Genomic DNA, 22574 nt, shown 5'->3' on the forward strand with positions numbered 1-22574 from the left:
ACTGCTGCTCCAAGCCTGAATACAAACCACTTTTTCTTTCAAAGTTTAGGTCTAAACCCCAAACTATAGTTGGTACAATATCCATTTTCCCAAAGGGGCTCCCCAAAATAGGGTTCAGGGGAGATCAGTGAATATATTCTATTTTTTTTACAAACTTAGGAAAAAGGGACACTGCTGTCAATAAAGATATCCTACGTTTTTGGGACAAACATCTAAAAAAGGGGGTTTGTGATGACCCAATATGCTATATAACACTTCTATTTCAGACAAGTAATGGCATCTTTGAAACACAGGACTCTAGAACGACTTAGCATCAGTGCCATCCTCTCCAGGTCTAACAGGGATTTGGCTTGCACTGTTTTCCCTAAGGGGAAACACAGGATTCAAGTTAGGATTTCCCTTTCGTGTTTCGAGCCACTGGTGAATCATCTCACATAGGAGACAGAATGAATGTAATATGAGGAAAACTATACAAAGAGCTTCTTGCACCAACCTCAGTTGGAATAAAAGTTTCCTTCTTTCAGGAAGACTCTGAACTTGCAAGGAAGTTTTAATGCTCAGATGCCATCCTTACTATTGGAAGCCAAACACCAGAACATTAGGGGCCATTTTTATCATCAGTAAAAGCAACATCGCTCTACGAAGTGTCACTTGAGAAGGAGAACCTGAAATTCTATCTTTTATAATAATAAACACAACTGCAGCCAACTGCATCCTTGCCCTTGGGGAGTTGGGGACAAAAAAAATCTATGAAAAGGGAGTAGAGATTGTGTCATTGGCAAAACTTATTTATTTAGTTATTTTTTGGTTTGGCCACACTATACGGCATGAGGGATCTTAGTTCCCTGACCTGGTATCGAACCCGGGCCCCCTGCATTGGGAGCATGGAGTCTTAACCACTGGACTGCCAGGAAAGTCCCAAAACTTATTTTTATTGACTCCCAACAGACAAATGAGGTATTAGACCTTTTATGGAGTTCTAAGGTAATAACTGTATTTTCTCAAATATGGAGCCTTAGGGAGTTAGGGCCACAGACTCAAGTGGGCTACTGACCTCACTGGGGATACAAACATACATAGGAATAAACAAGCTATCTCAGGAATCTTTGATTCAAACCTATTTAATAACCAAAAATTATGGGCCAAGAGACATAATGTCTCATAGTTAAAGACTGAACTCTGTAAACATTCATGAATTATAGTTGAATAAAATATAGAAATGTAGCATGTTATATTTTCCACTGAATAAATTGGACTGCTTTCTTTCTTTTCTTTTCAAGAATGACTCTCTTGGGCTTCCCTGGTGGCTCAGTGGTTGAGAGTCCGCCTGCCGATGCAGGGGACACGGGTTCGTGCCCTGGTCCGGGAAGATCCCACATGCCGGAGTGGCTGGGCCCGTGAGCCATGGCCGCTGAGCCTGCATGTCCGGAGCCTGTGCTCCGCAATGGGAGAGGCCACAGCGGTGAGAGGCCCGCGTACCGCAAAAAAAAAAAAAAAAAAAAAAAAGAATCACTCTCTTTATTATTTTTTTAAAATTAATTAATTTTTGGCTGCATTGGGTCTTCGTTGCTGCGTGCAGGCTTTCTGTAGTTGCAGCGAGCGGGGGCTACTTTTCATTGCGGTGCGCAGGCTTCTCATTGCAGTGGCTTCTCTTGTTGCGGAGCAAGGGCTCTAGGCGTGCAGGCTTCAGTAGTTGTGGCACATGGGCTCAGTAGTTGTGGCGCACGGGCTTAGTTGCTCAGCGGCACGTGGGATCACACATTTGGGCTAAGCCTGCAGAATTCCAAGCCTAGGGCTATTTTCTTCAAACTTATAAAGATGCAAAAGATGTAAGTTGTCTCTCAGGATCAAGGTCAAATGCAGAATCGCTGTATGTTTTCCAACCTTGACCCACCATACGACCTCCTGATGAAAATACTTTGAAGGAAAGGGTTCAGTGTATGCATGTTACGAAGGGAAAAGATGGGTGAAGAAGGACAAAGAAAGAATATTGCAGATGACAAAGGGGTCTAAAAAATGGTTTGACACAGATATAAAATTTTGAAAGTTTTGACCATTAGTAACAGTTCAAAAAAACTGGAAGAGAATGAGAGCCTTCTTTTAGCTGTTTGTCCACCTCTTCCTCCCCAACTCCCCAAAAGATATCCATGGGGTACATCCCAGTAGCATTACAGACAAGCCCTTGGGAGCTGTCATGGACCCACTGCAGTTGGCATAATCATCATCTAGTTCATACCATGTTACCGTGAGCGACGCGGGGTAATTGATTTCGCAGAGCTACACTTTGTCAGCGAGAGTTATCCTAGATGGATGAGAACGTGGTCTGAACCTGGCAGATGCTGCATGTAGAATCCCACAAACCTCATCTCACTTTATTGAGCTATTCCCATTTGTAGCACATGTTCTTGGTGATAAAATTAAAAATATTAGTAGAAGAATAAACGGATCAAATTAGAGAAGTTAAAAGCTAAACTCCTTGGTCTAGGCAGGAACCACCAGAGGGGCCTCCTCTGAGCACACAGAGCCTGGAGCGATCTGCTGCTGACACCCCTTTGTAAACGAGGTACATTTTTCTTGCATTCATAGCTTTGGGGATAATTTATTGTCAGTGTTATGTTTATTAGAAAGGAATGGAACCAGAACTTCTGGTTTCTGAGATGATAAAATAGGAAGATTCATACTACAGTATAGGTACTTTTTCAGAAGTCTTTGTGGAGACTGCATTGATAGAACCTTCAAATATCTTTTAAGACACTTTGAACAATACTCCTTAAAAATTCAGGTAAGCAAGGATTCTCCTTCAGAGATGACAAATGTCATCGCCAGCGTCACCTGAATTGTGAAATGAGGAGCACAAAAGGATGTGAAGTTCTTATTATCTCATCATCTCATATATTATATATCATACCATGCCAACATTATGAACTAGAGAGGTCATTCTGTGCACAATAAATAGAACTATTTGTAGCTCATAGAGACGTTCACATACTTGATCCCAACTGACCACTTCATTCACGTAAAAACAGTTCCAAGAATATCTAGCAAGCTCTCTGCTCAGGAATTGTCAGATTATAACTATCTGGACGCTTGCAAAGTGCAATTGGAATTCTCTATGTAAGTCACATGCACGCAGAAGCATACTTTTCAGGAGGCGGTTGACAAGCATTTCGTGACAAACTAAAGTTCTCATTTAATTACTTCAGCCACAATCAGATCTAAAATATCCCTGTTTGGCTTATTTATTCTGTGCAACAGATCGAAAACTGTTTCCCTGGTATTCATTTCCAGGAGAGTTTAATAGGATATTTGGATTTTGTAAATTTTAGTAAGTTAGAGAAAATCTGATTAGATGGAAAAGGTACATAAACCCCAACCTTATTATCTCAATAAATGCCCTGCATATTTATAAATTCTCCCGTAGCACCAGTGAGAAGCTGAAAACCATCATTACTTCCAACTTTGACATGAATCAGTTTTCTGAAACTGTCCTAAAGTCACAGGAATAGTGACGAAGTAACGAATTTGTTTTCTATTTCTATGGAAAGTTACCAAATTTCTAGCTGTACAATTAACATCAGCCAGCTGTTTGCCTCAATAAATAGGAGCAAATGCATTTAGCTCTCTATCCTTTTAGACCTAAGATCATCTTTCATTTTGCGATGAAAACCCAGGCATATCTAAGAACTGTTAGCTGAATCTGTAATAGTTCAAACACTGATTATCCCAATGGCTCCAAACAGGTGGTGACCCCACGACAAACAAACCTGAACAAATATTTCCCTCAGTAAATATTTCCTGGTGATATAAAAGATCATGGGTCATAAATGTGGTGCTCAGTGTGAGGCAGGCCAGATGGAGCCTCTTAAAAGGGTGACTATTATGATCTATTTATGACCACAAGGAGGGAGCTTTACTTTTGGGGTATAATTTTTCCTGGGTGTTACACGCTATACTGCGAGTTGAACAACAACTTCTTAGGGCTACATATTCATTTTTCAGTCACTGGGAACAAAAGACTCACCTTTTTTCATGCACTTTAAAATTATAGGAGCTAACTTCATTATTATTATTATTATTATTATTATTATTTTTGCGGTACGCGGGCCTCTCTCACTGTTGTGGCCTCTCCCGTTGCGGAGCACAGGCTCCGGACGCGCAGGCTCAGCGGCCATGGCTCACGGGCCCAGCCGCTCCGCGGCATGTGGGATCTTCCCGGACCGGGGCACGAACCCATGTCCTCTAGCATCGGCAGGCGGACTCTCAACCACTGCGCCACCAGGGAAGCCCCTAACTTCATTATTGATGCATCATTATAAGCATCTGTGAGAGAGCCTCTTGCTCACTTACTGTAGGAAGAGGAACAGAAATATGCTGGTTCTTTATTATGAACATGAATAATCGTTGCCCAAATGTTTTTGACTCTACTGGGCATGTGTTTAGAGTCATCTTCAGGGATTCTGCACCCTCTCAATTTTTCACGGTTCGCCTTAATATGGAACACTTTAGGACATCTGAGGGGTGAAATTCTAGTTCTAGTTTTTTGGTTTGTTTGCTTTGGGAAATGAAAATCTCTGATAGATAATGTCTAAATTCAAGGTAACAGTAATCTGTGTCTGGTTTTCTGTAGTCATTGAAACAGCTGGTCGTTTGTGGCAACAGAGATCATATCATGCCTTGCACTCTCCTTTAAGCAAATTAAAGCTGCTCTTAAAAGTATCTTAGTGTTCCACTCACACGACACAATTTTCAACGGAAATCTCAGACTAGCGGTAGAAAACTGAAATTCAGATTACTTATCTGAGGGGGCTTTTTGTGAATCTGCTTCTCTAGTTCCAAAGTAGGTTGCTTAATTGATTGAAATGTCTAGCCTCCCCTGTAACTGTTGCTTCTTACCTATCAACTCTCTTAGGTCCTACTGAATTTTTAAAGGAAGAGGGAAGTAGACAATATGTAAAATTTACTGAGTCACTATTAGTCTACTTTGGAATGTATCCACTTGCTGTACTTTAGAAAGAAATGTGATCCATACGCTGTTTCACCTGTGTTGGTATTAAAACTCTAAATCTTACTTATCTTGTAATGATGCTGCATTACACACACACACACACACCTTTAACATCTTCACCTATATATTTTCAGTCTAGATCTATTTTTCAAAAAGTATCTATTAAGTTGTGGCAAGACTCTTGATGTCATCAACAGTGTTACCTTCACTGACTACACTTCCCAACCCCCAAATCAGGCAAAGATTTTTCCAGTATTACCTCTCTATCAGACCCTCAGCACCATTTAAACCAACTGGCCATTCCTTTCTTCTTGAAACACTTTCTATCAATACTTTGGCTGTTTTCTCTCCGGACACTCCCAAACAGTCTTCATGACTTTAAACAGTTTCCATGTAGGGGGTGCTTAACCTAAAAGTTGAGAGTTATGTTTTATTCGGTGGACTTTCTGAGGACTTCAAGTCCAGGAGACAGGACTGTCAGATCACTCTGAGGAAGCGCTCTGAAGAGGCAAGTGGGGAGCCAGGATATATGGAGTTTTTGCGACAAAAGACCAGGTAGTCAGAACATCAAAAGATTACTGTTAATAAAAGAAAACCAGATAACACAAGTTAAGGAGTTTAGCACTTTTCTATGGGAAGATGCAAGAGTCCGGGCTCACTGAAATCACTCCTTTGATGTGCACCTCAGCTCTCTGGGGCCAGTATCCTGTGTTTTCTCATCCTGAGTCTCCTCAGGGTGCACTGTCGGGGATGGCTGCAGCGGCTGACTGCTAGGTGGGCTTGGCAGTGGACAGCCCGTTTGTCTCCATCCTGAGTTCCCTCAGGGCTCACTGTCCGGGCGGCTGTAATGTGATGGGGCTTGACGGCTGCAACATCCTTTGCTTACTGATACGGAAGGCAATATTTTAGTTCTCATGCCCACCTCTATGTCCATATCTTGATGCTCTAGCTCCAGGGGGCTCCAGTGTACCAAGCCCATTCCTGCCTTGGGGACACGCTCTCTCCCCAGATTCTCATAAGACTGGCTCCTTCTTGTCATTCATAGTTCAATTGTCACCTCCTCAGAGAAGCTTCCCCTAATCACTAACTCACAGGTAACCACCCACTGGTCTCTATCACACTCCCTGTTTTTAAGTCCTAGTCGTTGTTTCTAGTCTGCTTATTCCTTCATTTCTGTTCATCCCTCTAGATTGTAAGTTTGATAAAAAGCAGGAACTAACCTCAGTACTTAAAATATGATAGGCTGCCAACAAATACTTGCTAAATGCACAACTCAATGTGGTATCAGTGTAATTACGAGAACGTAGGGAAGAATATTTGAAACTGGTACTTCCCTGGAAAATCTGGGGCACTTTAGTTGCTGAGCTAAATTTTAACTGTTTCAAATTGTGTCGGCAGTCTCTGGATGGAAGCATCATTGTTTGGTGTGAGGAAGGGATGAAGGAAGATGTTCTTTTTTCTCAATGTTCTAACTGCTTAAATTTTAAGATATTTAATCAGTAAGGATCAAACACATCCTGCGACCTAGAGTTTTATTGATAAGTGTTATTGATCCATCACCAGGCTATCTTCCACCATCTGGCTGATGATATACAGAAGATCAAGGCAGAACATTTAACTGAGGATTCTTGTCTGTCTTGTAAACACAAGATTTACCTTCTAGTGTATCACGGGGTCATCACATGGTGGAGCTCAGGGATTTCTAACCTTGGCTGCACGTTAGAACCTTCTGGGGAATTAAAAAAGTATAAATATTCCTGGACTCTGCAAGAGGATAATTGAAATGGAAGTTCTGACTATGGGGCTCTGGCATTTTTAAGCTTTTTTTTTTTTCCTGAGGCTTCCCCCAAGTGATTCTGCTGTTAGGAAGGTTTAATAGACACTGACAGTCAACACAATTTGGCCTGGGGAGAGAGCGAAAACTTATTAAATATGCTAATACAGGTAGAACATATCTCCAACAAGAGAAATCCTTTGCCGACAGTAGGGATGTTTACTTTTTACCTTGAGACACATTGATTTTCACTTTATCATCTTACTTTACAAAGTCACAAGCGCTATTAGTGGTCATAAAAAAAAAAGCGTAGATTTTTTTTGGAGGAAAAAATACTTTTAAAGTGCTGATTAAGCCACAGAAATGTGGAATGTGCAATTTATGAGAGGGACAGAGGGGTTTTGTTAGCTCAAGTTTTTGGCCGCAAGAAGGCAGCCTGGGGCAACACAGAGACCAGGCTTCAGGCAAGAGCTGAGTGTGACACTCTGCAATTTACCAGCTCTGTGACCCTGGACTAGTTACTGGGCTTTTCTTAGCCTCATTGACTTTTTTTTAAAAAATAAAATATTTATTTATTTATTTATTTCTGGCTGCTACGGGTCTTCTTTACTGTGCGCGGGCTTTCTCTAGTTGCGGCGAGCGGGGGCTACTCTTTGTTTTGGTGTGCAGGCTTCTCATTGGGGTGGCTTCTCTTGTTGGAGAGTATGGCCTCTAGGCACGCGGGCTTCAGTAGTTGTGGCTCGCGGACTCTAGAGCGCAGGCTTAGTAGTTGTGGCGCAGGGGATTAGCTGCTCCGCGGCATGTGGGATCTTCCTGGACCAGGGATCGAACCCATGTCCCCTGCTTTGGCAGGCGGATTCTTAACCACTGTGCCACCAGGGAAGTTCCAGTCTCACTGACTTTTGCTACAAAAAGGAATGATAACACTTCCTCATTGGACTATTACAGTAAGCATGAGTCAACATGGGTAGTGTGTGTAAAGTGCTGGGCACGCGTGGTGATTTTTTCTTTCTCTTTCTTTTCTCTCTCTGAATTGCAGATACACGCATTGGTAGGATGGGGCATGGCACACAGTAAGTGCAAAAGAAGTGTTTGAAACATCTATTGTTATCGATTGAGTTTTGCTAGGACAAATTTCACTTTTAGCCCTAAAAGGTGTTATCTCAATATCTTACTCTAAGTCTTTCCTTGTCCTCACTTTGCAGGGGAGGGTGGATCACCCAGGTACCTCCTGCACAGGTAAACAAGCCAGGAAAATTGGAGGTGAGAGATCCGTGAATGTGTTGGCTGCTCTGAAATGATTATCAGTCAGCATTTCATGAAGAAGAGGGGTGTCCTTTCCCACTGAGGATGGCCTTCCCATGCAGTCCATGGTCTTCCACGAAGGAGTAAGTGAAGCCTGGACCGAGGTGCTCCTTATAGCTCTTCAGCAGCCCACTGAGAGCCACCCTGAGGATGAACATGCTACGCGAAAATGTTCACCCCTGTTTCTTAGAACTCCAGACCTCTCCTGTCTGAAACTTAGAAGAAAGGGCCTCTAACTCTTACCAAACCAAACTTGGGCCTGCTTGCCCGTGCACAATAAAGCCAATCTACTGACATGGGGTGGTGATGAAGGGAAGTGCAGGGTTTACTGCAGGGTGCCAAGCAAGGAGTCCAGGGCAGCTCGTGCTCAAAACACCTGAACTCCCTGATGGGTTTCAGCAAAGCATTTTTATTTATTTATTTTTATTATTATTTTTGATTGAAGCATAATGGATTTACAATGTTGTGTTAATTACTGCAGCAAAGCATTTTTGAAGGCAAGGTGAGGGAGGGGAGCCCCAGTATGTGTGCAATTCTGATTGGCTGATGGTGAGGTAAGAGGGTGGTGTCACAGGGTTTAACATCATCAACCCTTAGGCTCCAGTAGGTCTGGGGGCTACCTGCTCACGGTCATCAAGTAGTTAATGTCTTCCATTTGGTGGGGGTTTTAGTATCTGTAAAACAACTCAGGAAATGCACATCAGATACTGTTATCTAGGTACTTTAGAGAGGGACTGAAGCACAGGATATGGGGAGGGGTCTGTTCTAGGCCCCATAGGGTCCTGTTTGGTTCCATATCGAGTCTCCAGCATCTTGCCTCCTATTAACTACTCTGAACATTTCAGTCAGATTTTGGTGATCTCCGCCTCTCAATGCCCCAAACATGCAAATCTTTGGGAGGAGTCATTTGGTTACTCTCTCTTCCTCTACTTGGTCTTTGTTTATTCATGGGAACGTGCAGTAGGCTGTTTTCTTTATTCTGATCATTAACATATTTGTAAGACATCTGAATTGACATTGACAGAAAAAGCGTAATAAAAGCATGCTAAATTTGATACTCCTTAGGACAGATATTTTTATGAAGGCTTTTATATCAGCTGGACATACAGTAAGCATAGGAAAATCTTATATATGAATTTCAAGTGCAAACAAATTTTATTTATCACTAGCAAAGGAAGCAAAAACTTGCAAAGAATGTCTACATGGAATTTGTAAAAGGCCTTTAAAGTTAAGATTCTGTTTGATCCTTAACAGTTAGGATATTATTGGAAACATTAGATGTAACCAGGAGAACCCACCAGAGCTCCCTTGAACCTGCCTCCCTGCTGGCTACTGTCACCGAACTGTCCTTCCCCCAGTGCCCAAGTTCTTGAAAATATATTCTTTATATTTCCATTTCCTCATCTTCCATTACTCACCACCATTTTTGGCATTTGTCCTCACATTCCACCGAAGCCACTGCAGCAATGTCACCAGTGACCTCCTAATTATCAACTTCAATGGATATTTAAGAGATCCTCCTTATTTAACCTCTGTGGCATTGACTCCTGTTACCCTCTTGAATTCTACTGGCTTCCAGAATGCTCCTCTCTCCTGGTTCTCCAGCTTTCCTGACCTCCCCAGGGTCTTCATCAACTCTGGGTTCCTCTGGGAGCTGAGCTGGGTGGATTCTCTTTCCTTGAGCCGCTCCCTTGACTTGAACTGTCACCTACGGATGTGATGATAGCTTCCTAAATCCCCACTTCCAGCCCTGACATCTTCCTTAGAGCTCCAGACTCCATTTCTGTTTGTCTGCAGGTGACATTCACTCAGTTATCCCGCAAGCAACTCAAAGGAAGTCATCCTCAGTGGAACTCCATCATTCCCCCTGATCCCATGCTTCCTCCTGTTTTCCTTCTCTTGCCTCAGAGTACAGATTTGCACCCCATTCTTTGAGCTAGGAACCTGGGAGTCAGTCTTATCACTCGACTCATATCTGATTAACCACAAACTACAGGCAAGTCTATTTCTTAACTATATCTTTCTACATTCCAGTTCTCCTCCTACTTCCTAAGTTTAGATCCATACTACCTCTTGCTTCGACCAGTGTAGTAGTAAACCGGTCTTCTTTTCTCTAAATGCCGCAACTCTCTGCTATACCAGCCCAGCATACATATCTTCATGAGAGTTACCTAACAAAATGGAAAGCATATCTCATTTTGCATTACCTTCCTGCTCAAAAATCTCCAGGGTCCCTTGCTGTCTTTAGGATAGAGCATGACTTCCTAGGTCCTTGAGCATTTGTCCTCATAGTGATCTCACAAAGGGCCATTCCCTGATAAATGTCCTGCTCTCCATTCCTGAGTAAGCTGTGTTTCTTCACGTCTCTCACTCAGTCTTCCTACATTTCCTGCTTCCTCCTCCTCCTCCAACTGGACAATTTCTATTTATCCTTCAAGATTCAGCTCAGGACTAACCTCTTCTATTCAGTATTCCCTGTCTCAGAGGGATTTATATCCTCCTTTGTGCTCCCAGAGCAAAGAGGCAGCACAGACTGTGGTTATGGAAATGTCCTCTGGAATTAGACACAGGTGAGTTCTCCTGTGAGCGCTAATACTCCACAACTATGAGCCACTGGACAAGACACCTAATCTCTCTAAACCTATGAAATGTTGACAATAACAGTACTTAACTCAATATTTTTATAAATATTAGATGAGATAATGAATATAAAACACTTGGTGTGGAAACTGGAATATCATAGTAAGCACCCAATAAATGATATTTATTATTATATTTTCATGGCAGTTAATCTTACAACAAAAACTGTGTACTGTGTTTCTGGTTTATTATAATTACTTATTTACATGTCTGTCTTTTCCAAAGGTCTGTGAGCTACTTTAAGTTTATGCTCTAGGAACTATTTGCTCTGAACTCTTAGTGTTTGCACATAGAAGATAATCAATGAATTTTTTTTTCCCTCCAGTTTTACTGAAGTATAATTGACATAAAGCACTGTATACGTTTAAGGTGTATAGCATAATAATTTGACTTACAGATATCATGAAATGATGACCACAATAAGTTTAGTGAACATCGATCATCTCATACTGATACAAAATTCAAGAAATAGACAATTTTTTTTTCCTTGTGATGAGAACACTTAGGATTTACTCTCTTAACTTTCATATATAACATACAGCAATGTAATTGTATTTATCACGTTGTACATTATATCCCTAGTACTTACTTATGGCTGGAATTTTGTAATTTTTGACTGCCTTTTTAATGAATGAATGGAAGAACAAATGAATGTAATTTTAAGAAGAACAAGTCTGTTTTTGCTGCTTGACATTTATCTTATCAAGAAATCTCCGACTAGCTATTGAGAGCAATGTCATTAGTCTGTTAGTCTAATTAGCATCTATTAGTCTTTAATAGATCCTCTTGAAGCAAGTAGATGAGGGGCTCATTTATAATTCAATCTTATACGTGGATCTAGAGAAAAAAGAAGTGAACAACTGCAGTTTCATACAGTGGATCAGTAGATTTAGGCATGGAACTAAGAAGGAACTAAGATTCTCTCCTGAATCTGTATCACTATGGACTGAAACATATTCTCTCTTTGGGGGTTCATTCTACATGATGGGTCATTTCTGCATCCCAAAGCTACTTCTAAGTTCCATTCATTTTAAGTAGGGTACAAATATACCTGGTGCTATAGACTGAATTGTGTGCCCCCAAATTCATATCTTAAATCCCTAACCCCCAGTGTGATAATATTTGGAGACATGGTAGTTAAGGTTAAATGAGGTCATAAGGCTGGGGTCCTAATCCTATATGACTGACGTCCTTCTAAGAAGGGGAAGAACATAAGAGCTCTCTCTCTCTACGCACACACAGAGAAAAGGCCAGGTGAGGACACAGTCAGAAGGCGCCATCCGTAAGCCGAGGAAAGAGAGGTCTCATCGGAAACCAGCCCTGCTGACACCTTGATCTTGGACTTCCAGCCTCCAGAGAACTCTGAGACAATAAATTTCTGTTGTTTAGGTTACCCAGTCTGTGGTATTCTGTTATGGCAGCTGAGCTGACTAACACCTGGCTTACAATTTTTGCTATAATAATAAAGATGTATAAATTGATATTGTTGGTTAAGGGCTTACTGTGCTACTAGACACTAACTCTGCCAAGTCCTTAATATGCATTATCTCCCAAATCCTCCTGACAAACTTAAGAAGTGGATACTATTATTATCATCATTTTACAAACGAGGACAGGGAAGATCAGAATAGTTAAGCAACTTGCCCAAAGACACAGACAACAAGAAGTGTCAGATCTGGAATTCAGGACGTCTGTCTTCAGAGCCTATGTACTCAACCACCATGTTATCTGACATGAGCAAGAATAGTAGTTAGTGGTTAATAAAAAAAATTAAAGTGAGAAAATTAGTAAGAAAATACAATACATAATTTAAAATGCCACTTTAATGTAAAATGTACATTCATTTGCCAATATTTTACTGGGTTGGGAGGAAGACAAAGCAAGGCCCTGATCGTTTCTTTGATACGGACTCTTGGAATTCTGCATTATCTTTCTTCCATAGACCATACTCTGAAATGCGACATTGACAATCTTGTTTTTGTTCTTTCAAATGGAGTGAAAGACCCATGCTGAGCAATTTGTGTGAAGATCTGTCTCGATTTTTATATTCCTCCTCTTCCCAATCTTTTAAAGTTGCCATACCCACACCTAATTCAAAAGTTGTTTTTTTTTTAAGCCACACACCCTTACTGAATCTCTCTAAATACTCACTTTAGTTTTCATAAAAGCAGCAACCCACCTTTTTAAAAAATAAATCTATCTATCTATCTATTTATTTATTTTTGGCTGCGTTAGGTCTTCGTTGCTGCATGCGGGCTTTCTCTAGTTGTGGCGAGCGGGGGCTACTCTTCGTTGTGGTGCGCGGGCTTCTCATCGTGGTGGCTTCTCTTTGTTGTGGAGCACAGGCTCTAGGCACGTGGGCAGCAGTAGTTGTGGCACTCGGGCTCAGTAGTTGTGGCACACGGGCTTAGTTGCTCCACGGCATGTGGGATCTTCCCGGACCAGGGCTCAAACCTGGGTCCCCTGCATTGGCAGGCAGATTGTTAACCACTGTGCCACCAGGGAAGTCCCCAGCAACCCATTTTTATTGTACTTGTATTTTACAGATGTACATACTGTTGAATTAAGTTGCATAAGTACAATAACCTCAAATGGCATAAATAGGTTGGGAAGCAAATACAACAGACTCTTAGTAATGGAACCCAGGGTCTCAAGGGAAGAGGAGGTGAGTGGGCATCCTCTTAGCCCTGAGTTGTCAGTATGCTCTGGGACCAGTCAGGCTGTTAGAAGAGAATGGAAGCCTTCTAACAGGTGAATTATCTGCCTAGTTATCAAGGTGGTTAACCTGCTACTCGGTTAAATCGAGTAGATGGAGAGCTTCTGCTGGAGTGATATGCATTCCCCCACCCCCCTTGGCATTTTTGAAAAATGGCACTATATTTATTTAAACTTCATATTCTAGGTTTTAATCTCAGTGTTTTCATGGAGTGACTTTCTGTTTTGGGGCAAAGCGCTTATTTCATGGTTTACTTCACAGGTCAGTGAAAGTAAGACTCATTTTCTAACTATGATTAGAGGCAAAAATGATGAGTACTTCATAAATGGAATGGGTTTGTTTATCGTTAGCAGATGATCAGTGTGGAAAGTACTAGCGTGCAGCAAGAAAATATAAGCTTTAGGCAATGGTCTACTATCACTTCCACTTGTGAATTTATATAAAACACTACATCCCTGAGCCCTAGGAGATGTGCTCATAGTGAAAGAAAAATGGGAAAAGAGATGCCTGTTCTGCTTTAAGAGTCTTTTTCTCAAATGATTGTTATTCTCTCCCATTTTTATTCCAGTTCCTTAAAGATAGTTTTTATTTTAGGATATACATAATCAGTTTAAGATACTCTGAATGAAGCAAATCTAGGCCCTCAGAAGATATCCTGAAGTTATGCTGGCCCTGAGGAAGCCCAACTGAATTGTTTGATTACATAAAACAATCGGCCCAAAGAATCCAACACAGGAAATGTGGAGAGAGCCACACTTGGTGCTAATTCACAGCTTCTGAGCTGAGCCACGGCTGAGTTTATCTAGTCGTATGGCCAAAGGAGATATGACCCATGCAAAGTCCTGCAGTTCCAGAAAAATCTCATGTTGCAGCCAGTCTGGCCTTACACAGAGCTTTAGGATGGTTGTTTGAACACTGATTACACAGGCAAGGGGGATAAGAGTAAGGTTTTGGGGAGATTCTGAAATGTGCGTATTCTTCCTGAGAGGGTCTCACTCACTGAAGAACCTTTCATAAGCAATGCATTATATCTTAGTCTTCTAAAATTGTATCTAATAATAGATTTGTCATAAAACACCTTAAGGATTACAGGGATTCATGAGCAAAATGATTTTTTTAAACTCTATAGTTCTAACTAAATAATTATTAGTAATGAAATGTATAAGTCATTATTAGTAATGAAATGAATATATATGTGTGTGTGTGTATATATATATAAATGGTTTCCATCTGTATAACACACGATTTATTTTGGTAAATGTCATGCCCTGTGTATCATCAGAGATGAGTGTATATATTTCAAACAATACAGCTATGTCAAATCAGACTATAATAGTATTTCTGTGCTTACCATAGTTGACATGAAAATCTAGTATAAGTTATGATTCTATAAACAGATCAACATAAGCGTGCTAACTGTAAAGGTGTGAATAAAGCCTCCTTGCTCTTTCGTTTGTTTTCAGGGTTTCTTCCCCCCTTCAGAATTAATTACGAACAACTCTATTTTTGCAGAAAACAAGCGACCTTTTTGTGTCTGCCAGCCACATTTCGATATGGAAATACTTATTCATTTAAAAATGGCATTGCCCTTTTCAATATGCTGGTTATGGGGAAAGGTCTCATTAAACATAAACCCCACGATGTTTCTCATCTGGCACTCAATGCCATGGCTGACACACAGTAGGCGCTCAATAGTTACTGAAAGAAGGAATCACATCTTCTACATTAAGTTCCGTGAGCTGTTTAAATCATTGCCAGAGGAAAATAGGTTAAGGAGACAAAGTTACTTTACCTGAGAAGACAATATACCAGAAATTTTGGAAATACTCCAACAAAACAAATGACTTATTATTCATGGCAGGTATCTCTAATCACGTAAAACAGAATGTCAGAAAAATACCTGATTAAATGCTATTGTCTTCCCTTAGGGCATAAAACTTTTTCCAATTAAGGAACACGGTGAAACCCGAGCCAATTTTCTTTCTGGTTTTATCTGAATTGTTAACCGGATTAATGTTATTTTCTTCCCTGAGAATGGAGAAAAAGGAGCACGGCACATTTTATTATTTCCTCAGTGCCTCTCATCACCCCAGGACGGACTTGACAGTCCTAGGGAACAGCAAAAAATGACTAACACAAATTTAGGCAGTTCTCAATTATTCAGGAGCTCATTATCCAGCATGTGGGCTGTTTATAATTCCCCTTTTCCCTCCCTTTCTCCCACGTATTTTTGTTAGGAAGAGAAATGTAAGGAAGTTTAAACTCGTATCAATATAGTTCCTCATTGGTTAGCTCCTTTGATGAAATGTTTGGAGTAATTAATTTCTACAGTAAGGTTTGGGGATTATCTGTGCATTTAAATTATCCCTAGCAATCCTCAGATTATTTTGAAAATTATCACTGCAAGCCACATTCCCCTGGTGTTGAAAACAGTTTAAATCGAGTGACCTTGGATTATAGAGGGTTTTTTTTTTTAAACTCTGAAGGTCTAACTAAATAATTGTAAGGGATAAAATGTGGACTAAAATATTGATGGCTTCCATCTGCAGAACACACAATGTATTTTGACTATACAGTCAACCACAATCAGAAGTTTAAGGTTCTGGTCTCCTTCAGTAAACCTGAACTGCGCATGTGCTTAATGGCATGCCCTGGGCTGGGAAATTTAAGATGAATTAAATAGTCCCTTCCCTGTAGTAGATCCTGGTCTCCTGGAACTGCCTGGCCACGAAATCAATAATTATAAAATAACGTGCTAAGAACAATGGTAGAGACGACAGGAGTACTTAGCACTGGTTGCATAACCCAGCCTGAGGCGGTAACGGCAGGCTTCCAAAATGGTGGGCAGCTGGACTGGTTTTAAAGGATGCTAGAACTTATGCGTAAGACTGACAACCTTCCAGGGAAAGGACAGCATATAAGCAAGGTCACGGAATCAGAAATATTATAGTATATTCATAGAAACAGGAGTTTGTTCCTACTCATAGTGTGACTGGAAGCAAGTTTTATAAAAATCTTGGACCGTAACTTCTCATTTGACCAAACTGCTCTGTGCATGACTTAACAGCAGTGAACAAGACACAGGTCCCTGCTCTTAGGAGCCTACACCTAAGGAGTGGGAGCAAAGGAGTAACTTCTGGTAGTGATCGATCCTGTAAAGAAAACAAAAAAGACGAATGGGACAGAAAGTTAGGGGATGTGGCATGGGTGGGCATCTTTAGATAGTGGGGCAGCAAGAGCCTCTTTGAGGAGGTAACATTGAACCACAAAGACCAAAGGATTTCCTTGGATAACTTTGAAAGAGACTTCCCAGCAGAGGGCTTTGAGGTAGGAATAAAGTTGACTATTCAAGGACCTGAGAGATGAGCGATTTGTCTGAAGAACAGTGAGAAGAGGAGAGAAGAGGGGTTTGGAGAGGGAGCCCAAGGTCAGTTTTGCAGGGCCCTGCCGTCTAGGGTACAGAGTTGGATTTCATAGGAAGTCACTGTAAAGAGGGGAGTGATTTATGGTCTAAAAAGGTCACAATGGTTGCTGTGTGGGGAATAAATTATGGGGGAAGGGGTGGAAAGCAGAAGCTGGGATCCATTGTAGGAGGATAGAAATAATGGTGACCTGACTATTTTGTAAAGTTGGAACAAACAGATCCCCATAAAACCTTTGAGCTATTGCAGGAAAGAGTTCTGTAAGACATGATGCCGGACATTATCAGTCAGACGTATCTATGTTGTACAGGAGATGCACACATCAGACGGTGCTGCAGAAGGTAAATGTCAAAGTTTCTTACAACTATAATTAGCTCTGAATCCATGACCATTCTTTTTTTTTTCGGTACGCAGGCCTCTCACTGTTGTGGCCTCTCCCATTGCGGAGCACAGGCTCCGGACGCGCAGGCTCAGCGGCCATGGCTTACGGGCCCAGCCGCTCCGCGGCATGTGGGATCCTCCCAGACTGGGGCACGAACCCATGTCCCCGCATGGGCAGGCAGACTCCCAACCACTGTGCCACCAGGGAATCCTCATGACCATTCTTATGCATAGTAAAATCATTCTCTTTCTTGTGTTATGATGATAACAATTGCTTGAAGGATTCTCAAACTAAAACTTGTAGTAAGGTCAAATGTACAGCAGTAAAATAAAAAAGACCCAGAGGGAGAAAAATTTCAGTGAATAGCCAAATACTCTCTTCAAACACTCTGCCATGGTCAGCAGAATATTTTCAATATGAAGCTGACCTTCAACTTGAACTTCACCCCCAGCCAGCAAGACAAATATTGAGAAAATTACTTGAGTGAAGTAGGTCTTACTCGGGAGTTATCCAGAAAGAGTGGATGAGAAGAGCCACTTAGGATGGATGACTTACAAGGATGGCCATCTCATAATAGCATGGGGTCATAGCAAAGCCCTCCTGGCTTGGGGTCTTCTCAGAGGTTTAGATAACCAAAATGAAACAACAAGGCATTCCTTGCACACTGTCTCATCTTCAATCAAATCCGAATAATTAAATGGATCGCCCTGGAATTCTTAGTAACACATGATGAGTTGACACATGGAGAGCAAGTACAATCAAAAATTTCTTGACATCTTATACCAACATACTGTTTGGAAAGGGACTTTTCTAATGTGATTTAGACACGATGCTAATCACCAAGAAATTTTAGTCTGATGGGGAATAAAAAGAGAATTTCTTTTTTTTTAAATTGAAGTGCAGTTAATTTACAATGCTGTGTTAGCTTCAAGTGTACAGCAAAGTGATTCAGTTATACGTATATATATATTCTTTTTCAGATTCTTTTCCACTATAGGTTATTATAAAATATTGAGTAGAGTTCCCTGTGCTATACAGTAGGTCCTTGTTGTTTATCTATTTTATATACAGTAGTGTGTATGTTAATCCCCAACTCCTAAATTAACCTGCCCCACCCCCTGCTATCCCCTTTGGTAACTGTGAGTTTGTTTTCTATGTCTGTGAGTCTGTTTCTGTTTTGTAAATAAGTTCATCTGTATTATTTTTTTTAGATCCCACATATATGATATGATATTTGTCTTTATCTGACTTACTTCACTCAGTATGATAATCTCTAGGTCCATCCTTGTTGCTACAAATCGTATTATTTCATTCTTTTTTATGGCTGAGTAATATTCCATTATATATATATGTGTGTGTGTGTATATGTATATTTATCTATATCTATCTATCTATCTATATATATATCTCTCACATCTTCTTTATCCATTCATCTGTCGATGGACACTTAGGTTGCTTACATGTCTTGGCTACTGTAAACAGTGTTTCTATGAACATTGGGGTGCATGTATCTTTCTGAATTAGAGTTTTCTCTGGATATATGCCCAGGAGTGGGATTGCAGGATCATACGGTAGTTCTATTTTTAGTTTTTTAAGGACCACACTGTTCTCCATTGTGGCTACACGAGTTTACATTCCCACCAACAGTGAAGGAGGGTTCCTTTTTCTCCACACCCTCTCCAGCATTTATTATTTGTAGACTGTTTAATGATGGCCATCTGACTGGTGTGAGGTGATACCTCACTGTAGTTTTGAATTGCAGAGAATTTCTTAATGATTTGAAATTTGAACAAATCAAACATTGAAACAGAATGAAAATCTGGTCCCAAGTTTGGGAAGCTCTTTTTTTTTTTAAGAGTTATTTTATTTATTTATTTTCCTTATTTTTTTTGGCTGCGTCAGGTCTTAGTTGCGGCACACGGGATTTTATTGAGGCATGCGGGATCTTTTCGTGTTTCTCTCAAGTTGTGGTGTGCGGGTTTTCTCTCTCTAGTTGGGGCTCGTGGGCTCCAGGGCGCTTGGGCTCTGTAGCTTGAGGCATGAGGGCTCTCTCGTTGAGGCGCACAAGCTCAGTAGTTGTGATGCACGGGCTTAGTGGCCCCATGGCATGTGGGATCTTAGGCCTCTAACCAGGAATCGAACCTGCATACCCTGCATTGGAAGGCGGATTCTTTACCACTGGACCATCAGGGAAGTCCCGTTTGGGAAGCTCTTTGGTCTTGAATGCTTTAAATCTACAGATCTCTTTCTACTTGAGAATATTAACATTTTTCAGTAGCTAAATGATGTCTGCCGTCATTTTATAAAAGAAAGAGAAGAGAAATAATGCAAATTGAGATGGGAAACATACATTAACCCTATAATTTAAAATGAAATGATTTCAGTATCAGGAGCTTTCAGATACATTGGTCTTTATTGGTCAAATTTACCTCTTATTTTCAATTCCCTCTGAGGATACAGACGGTCAGATGCTGCAGGATAAAGTCACCATGTCTGGGCTGACAGGGGAGCACAAAAGATTTGGCTCCTGGCTCTGAGTTTCGACCACGAGATTCCACCTACAGCTCTGGACACTATTAGATAACATTTCAGACAGAGGGACTCTGATTTATAGTGACACAGCAGCTTTGTCCACAGTAACTGCTCAGAATAAATGGGTGGGTCCAGCCTCTCTCCCAAGTATCGTGCACAGTAATTGGAAGAAGGGTGCTAGATAAATCTCAATAACATTCTTAGACTAAACTCGTCACCCCCAAAAGTAGTGGAGGATATTGAAATACCAGGTCGCTGGGAAGCCGCAGTCCGTTTTTATACAGCTCTCATAGATTCCATATTGTGCTGAGCTGAGAAGAAGACTATTCGGCTTGAGTTCCCCTCTATATAATTCAGTCAGTGCTGTTTTACATGTACTGATCTGGCACCTTTTCTTCATTTACCTGTAATTTTATATTCTGAAATTGTCAAGCTGCTTTGAAAAAGAAGAGCTCTATAGCCAGACGGTAAGATTTTCTAAGAGCCATAAAATTCACTGACGACTTTCAAGCCAAACCTGTGAACTGAATTCTGGAAAAGGGTACGTGAAAATTAATGGGATCAGAATTGGAGCACCATGTCAAATGTATTTTGAAACCTTCTTTTTCTTGTCCTCGTTGGGGAGCTCGGGCATCAGGCAGTTTGCAGCTGGCTGGAGAGACTCCTGCCAGGAGGGAATCTGGTTTTAGTTCAGCCTGAAGTAAAGATGCCAGCTTGCCCGGCTATTCATCCCGAGAAACGGGAACATTCTGTGTTGAAGCTGTCCTGTGTGTGGCCTCTCCCGTTGCAGAGCACAGGCTCCAGACGCGCAGGCTCAGCGGCCATGGCTCACGGGCCCAGCCGCTCCGCGGCATGTGGGATCTTCCCGGACCGGGACACGAACCCGTGTCCCCTGCATCGGCAGGCGGACTCTCAACCACTGTGCCACCAGGGAAGCCCTGGAATTTTATCTTTTGTTCCTATGGTCAGCACTAGGGGGAGTTGAAAAGGCTATCTTTTTTTTTCTTTTTTCCTTTCTTTATGTTTTGCAAAGACATATGGTGGTTTAGAGCAAAATTACAGCACTGTATGGTAGAGTTTATAGCATATTTAGATGTAACCTATATGACAGTTGTATCAATGGCACAAAGAATGCATGCATAAATGTAACTATACTGTTTAAAAAGAGAGAGAGAGAGAGAGATTCTGATCCAAATCCTAGAGCCACAACTTCCCAGCTTTGTGACCTCAGAAACATGATTTTACTTTTCTGAGCAACCATTTTCCTTGTCGATACAGAAGGAATAGTTATACCAACCTACAGGACTCTCAAAAACTCTAAAGCCATTGTATGTATGTGCCACATCTTCTTTATCCATTCATCTGTCGATGGGCACTTAGGTTGCTTCCATGTCCTGGCTGTTGTAAACAAAGCTGCAGTGAACATTGTGGAAGCTGCATAGCACAGGGAGATCAGCTCGGTGCTTTGTGACCACCTAGAGGGGTGGGATAGGGAGGGTGGGGGGGAGACACAAGAGGGAGGAGATATGGGGATATATGTATATGTATAGCTGATTCACTTTGCTATACAGCAGAAACTAACACACCATTGTAAAGAAATTATACTCCAATAAAGACGGTAAAAATTAAAAAAACAAAACAAACAAACTCTAAACCCTAGTGATTCCAAACAGAAGAGAGTAAGTGCTCAATGCATTTGAAGTCCTCTTTGCAAAGGGTATCTTTCAAATAGAGACCACTGCCTTCATTTAACGGAGGACTGTGGAATACAGAAGTGATGCAAATGTATTACCCTTTGCTTTGCAGGCTGAGGATAAAGCCCACCTTTCTCTTCCTGAGCCTCCTGAGCCAAAGCCTTGATCGGCTTCCACATGGAAAGCAGTAAGTGAGGCTATGACAGAGCCACAGGCCAAGTGGGTGCTGGAGATTTTCCAGCAGTTTCTGTACTCGCTGACTGGGGCAGAGGAAATCACCAGGGAGCTCAGCGATCCAACTACGTATAAGTGGCTGCTGGGTACTGCCTGGCTCCTAACCATCACCTGCTCTGCGGGTAGCATTGGCAGCTATGTCTAAAAGGGAAGATGACAGCCAAACTCTACACTTGGCTTTCCAAGTGACCCAGTAGGAAATTAGGCTACAAAGTTGGGTTGGGATTCGAATAGCTTACTTTGTTATTTTAAACTATACTGAATCTGAATGATTTCTAGAGAAAGGAGACATGGAATCTAGCTACCACTGAATATCCCCCAAACAAAGAGATGTGCATTCTTACCCTCCTTCAAGTGTGGTGAAGTAACAGCTGAACCTAAAAGACTGGTAGGAAGCCAGAGGCCAATGGAAATTAGTTTCTTTTCATAAATCTTCATTTTCCAGGGCAGTAAAAACAATAATACCTCTGTGTGAAAACTCATTCTTTGTCCCCATAATTAGAAAACTAAGCCATATAACTGTTGGCTAGAAAGGAGACACTAATAATTATAAATATCACACAGAGAGTGATGGTAGAGTTATCATATGGCCCACCCACAGGAGCTATTAACTCTCACAGACGCTATTTTAGACAATACATTTTTAGTCTAATGTTAGTTTATAAGTACAAAGCATGAACCAGTAGCACTTCTGATATCCTGTGCTAAAGAAAAGATAGTGGGGAGGGGGAAAGGCCCACTTTATTTCAGATGTCTCAAATAACAGGATTTTTAGTGTAAGAGAAGACTTCAAAGAAGGTCAGCATTGGAGTTTTCTTTGGAAGAAGTAACAAATTACATGCTCAATAACAAATCAATAGATATATAAAC

At 41.2% G+C, this 22574-nt stretch overlaps 1 protein-coding gene and 1 long non-coding RNA gene across 3 annotated transcripts in view; one reads left to right on the forward strand and one right to left on the reverse strand.

The window, feature by feature from the left end:
- LOC137210336 (uncharacterized) overlaps positions 1-12106 on the forward strand; it is a 37650-nt gene extending 25544 nt beyond the window's left edge. The window contains exons 2-3 of the long non-coding RNA XR_010936467.1: positions 7985-8042; positions 11967-12106. This is a non-coding gene — a long non-coding RNA (uncharacterized lncRNA). The remainder of the gene's footprint in view (positions 1-7984; positions 8043-11966) is intronic.
- KCNB2 (potassium voltage-gated channel subfamily B member 2) overlaps positions 1-22574 on the reverse strand; it is a 394479-nt gene that overhangs the window by 135648 nt on the left and 236257 nt on the right. The gene's annotated exons all lie outside the window — the stretch shown is intronic.

This window comes from Pseudorca crassidens, chromosome 17, assembly GCF_039906515.1.
Source record: "Pseudorca crassidens isolate mPseCra1 chromosome 17, mPseCra1.hap1, whole genome shotgun sequence".
Taxonomy (NCBI): Eukaryota; Metazoa; Chordata; class Mammalia; order Artiodactyla; family Delphinidae; genus Pseudorca; species Pseudorca crassidens.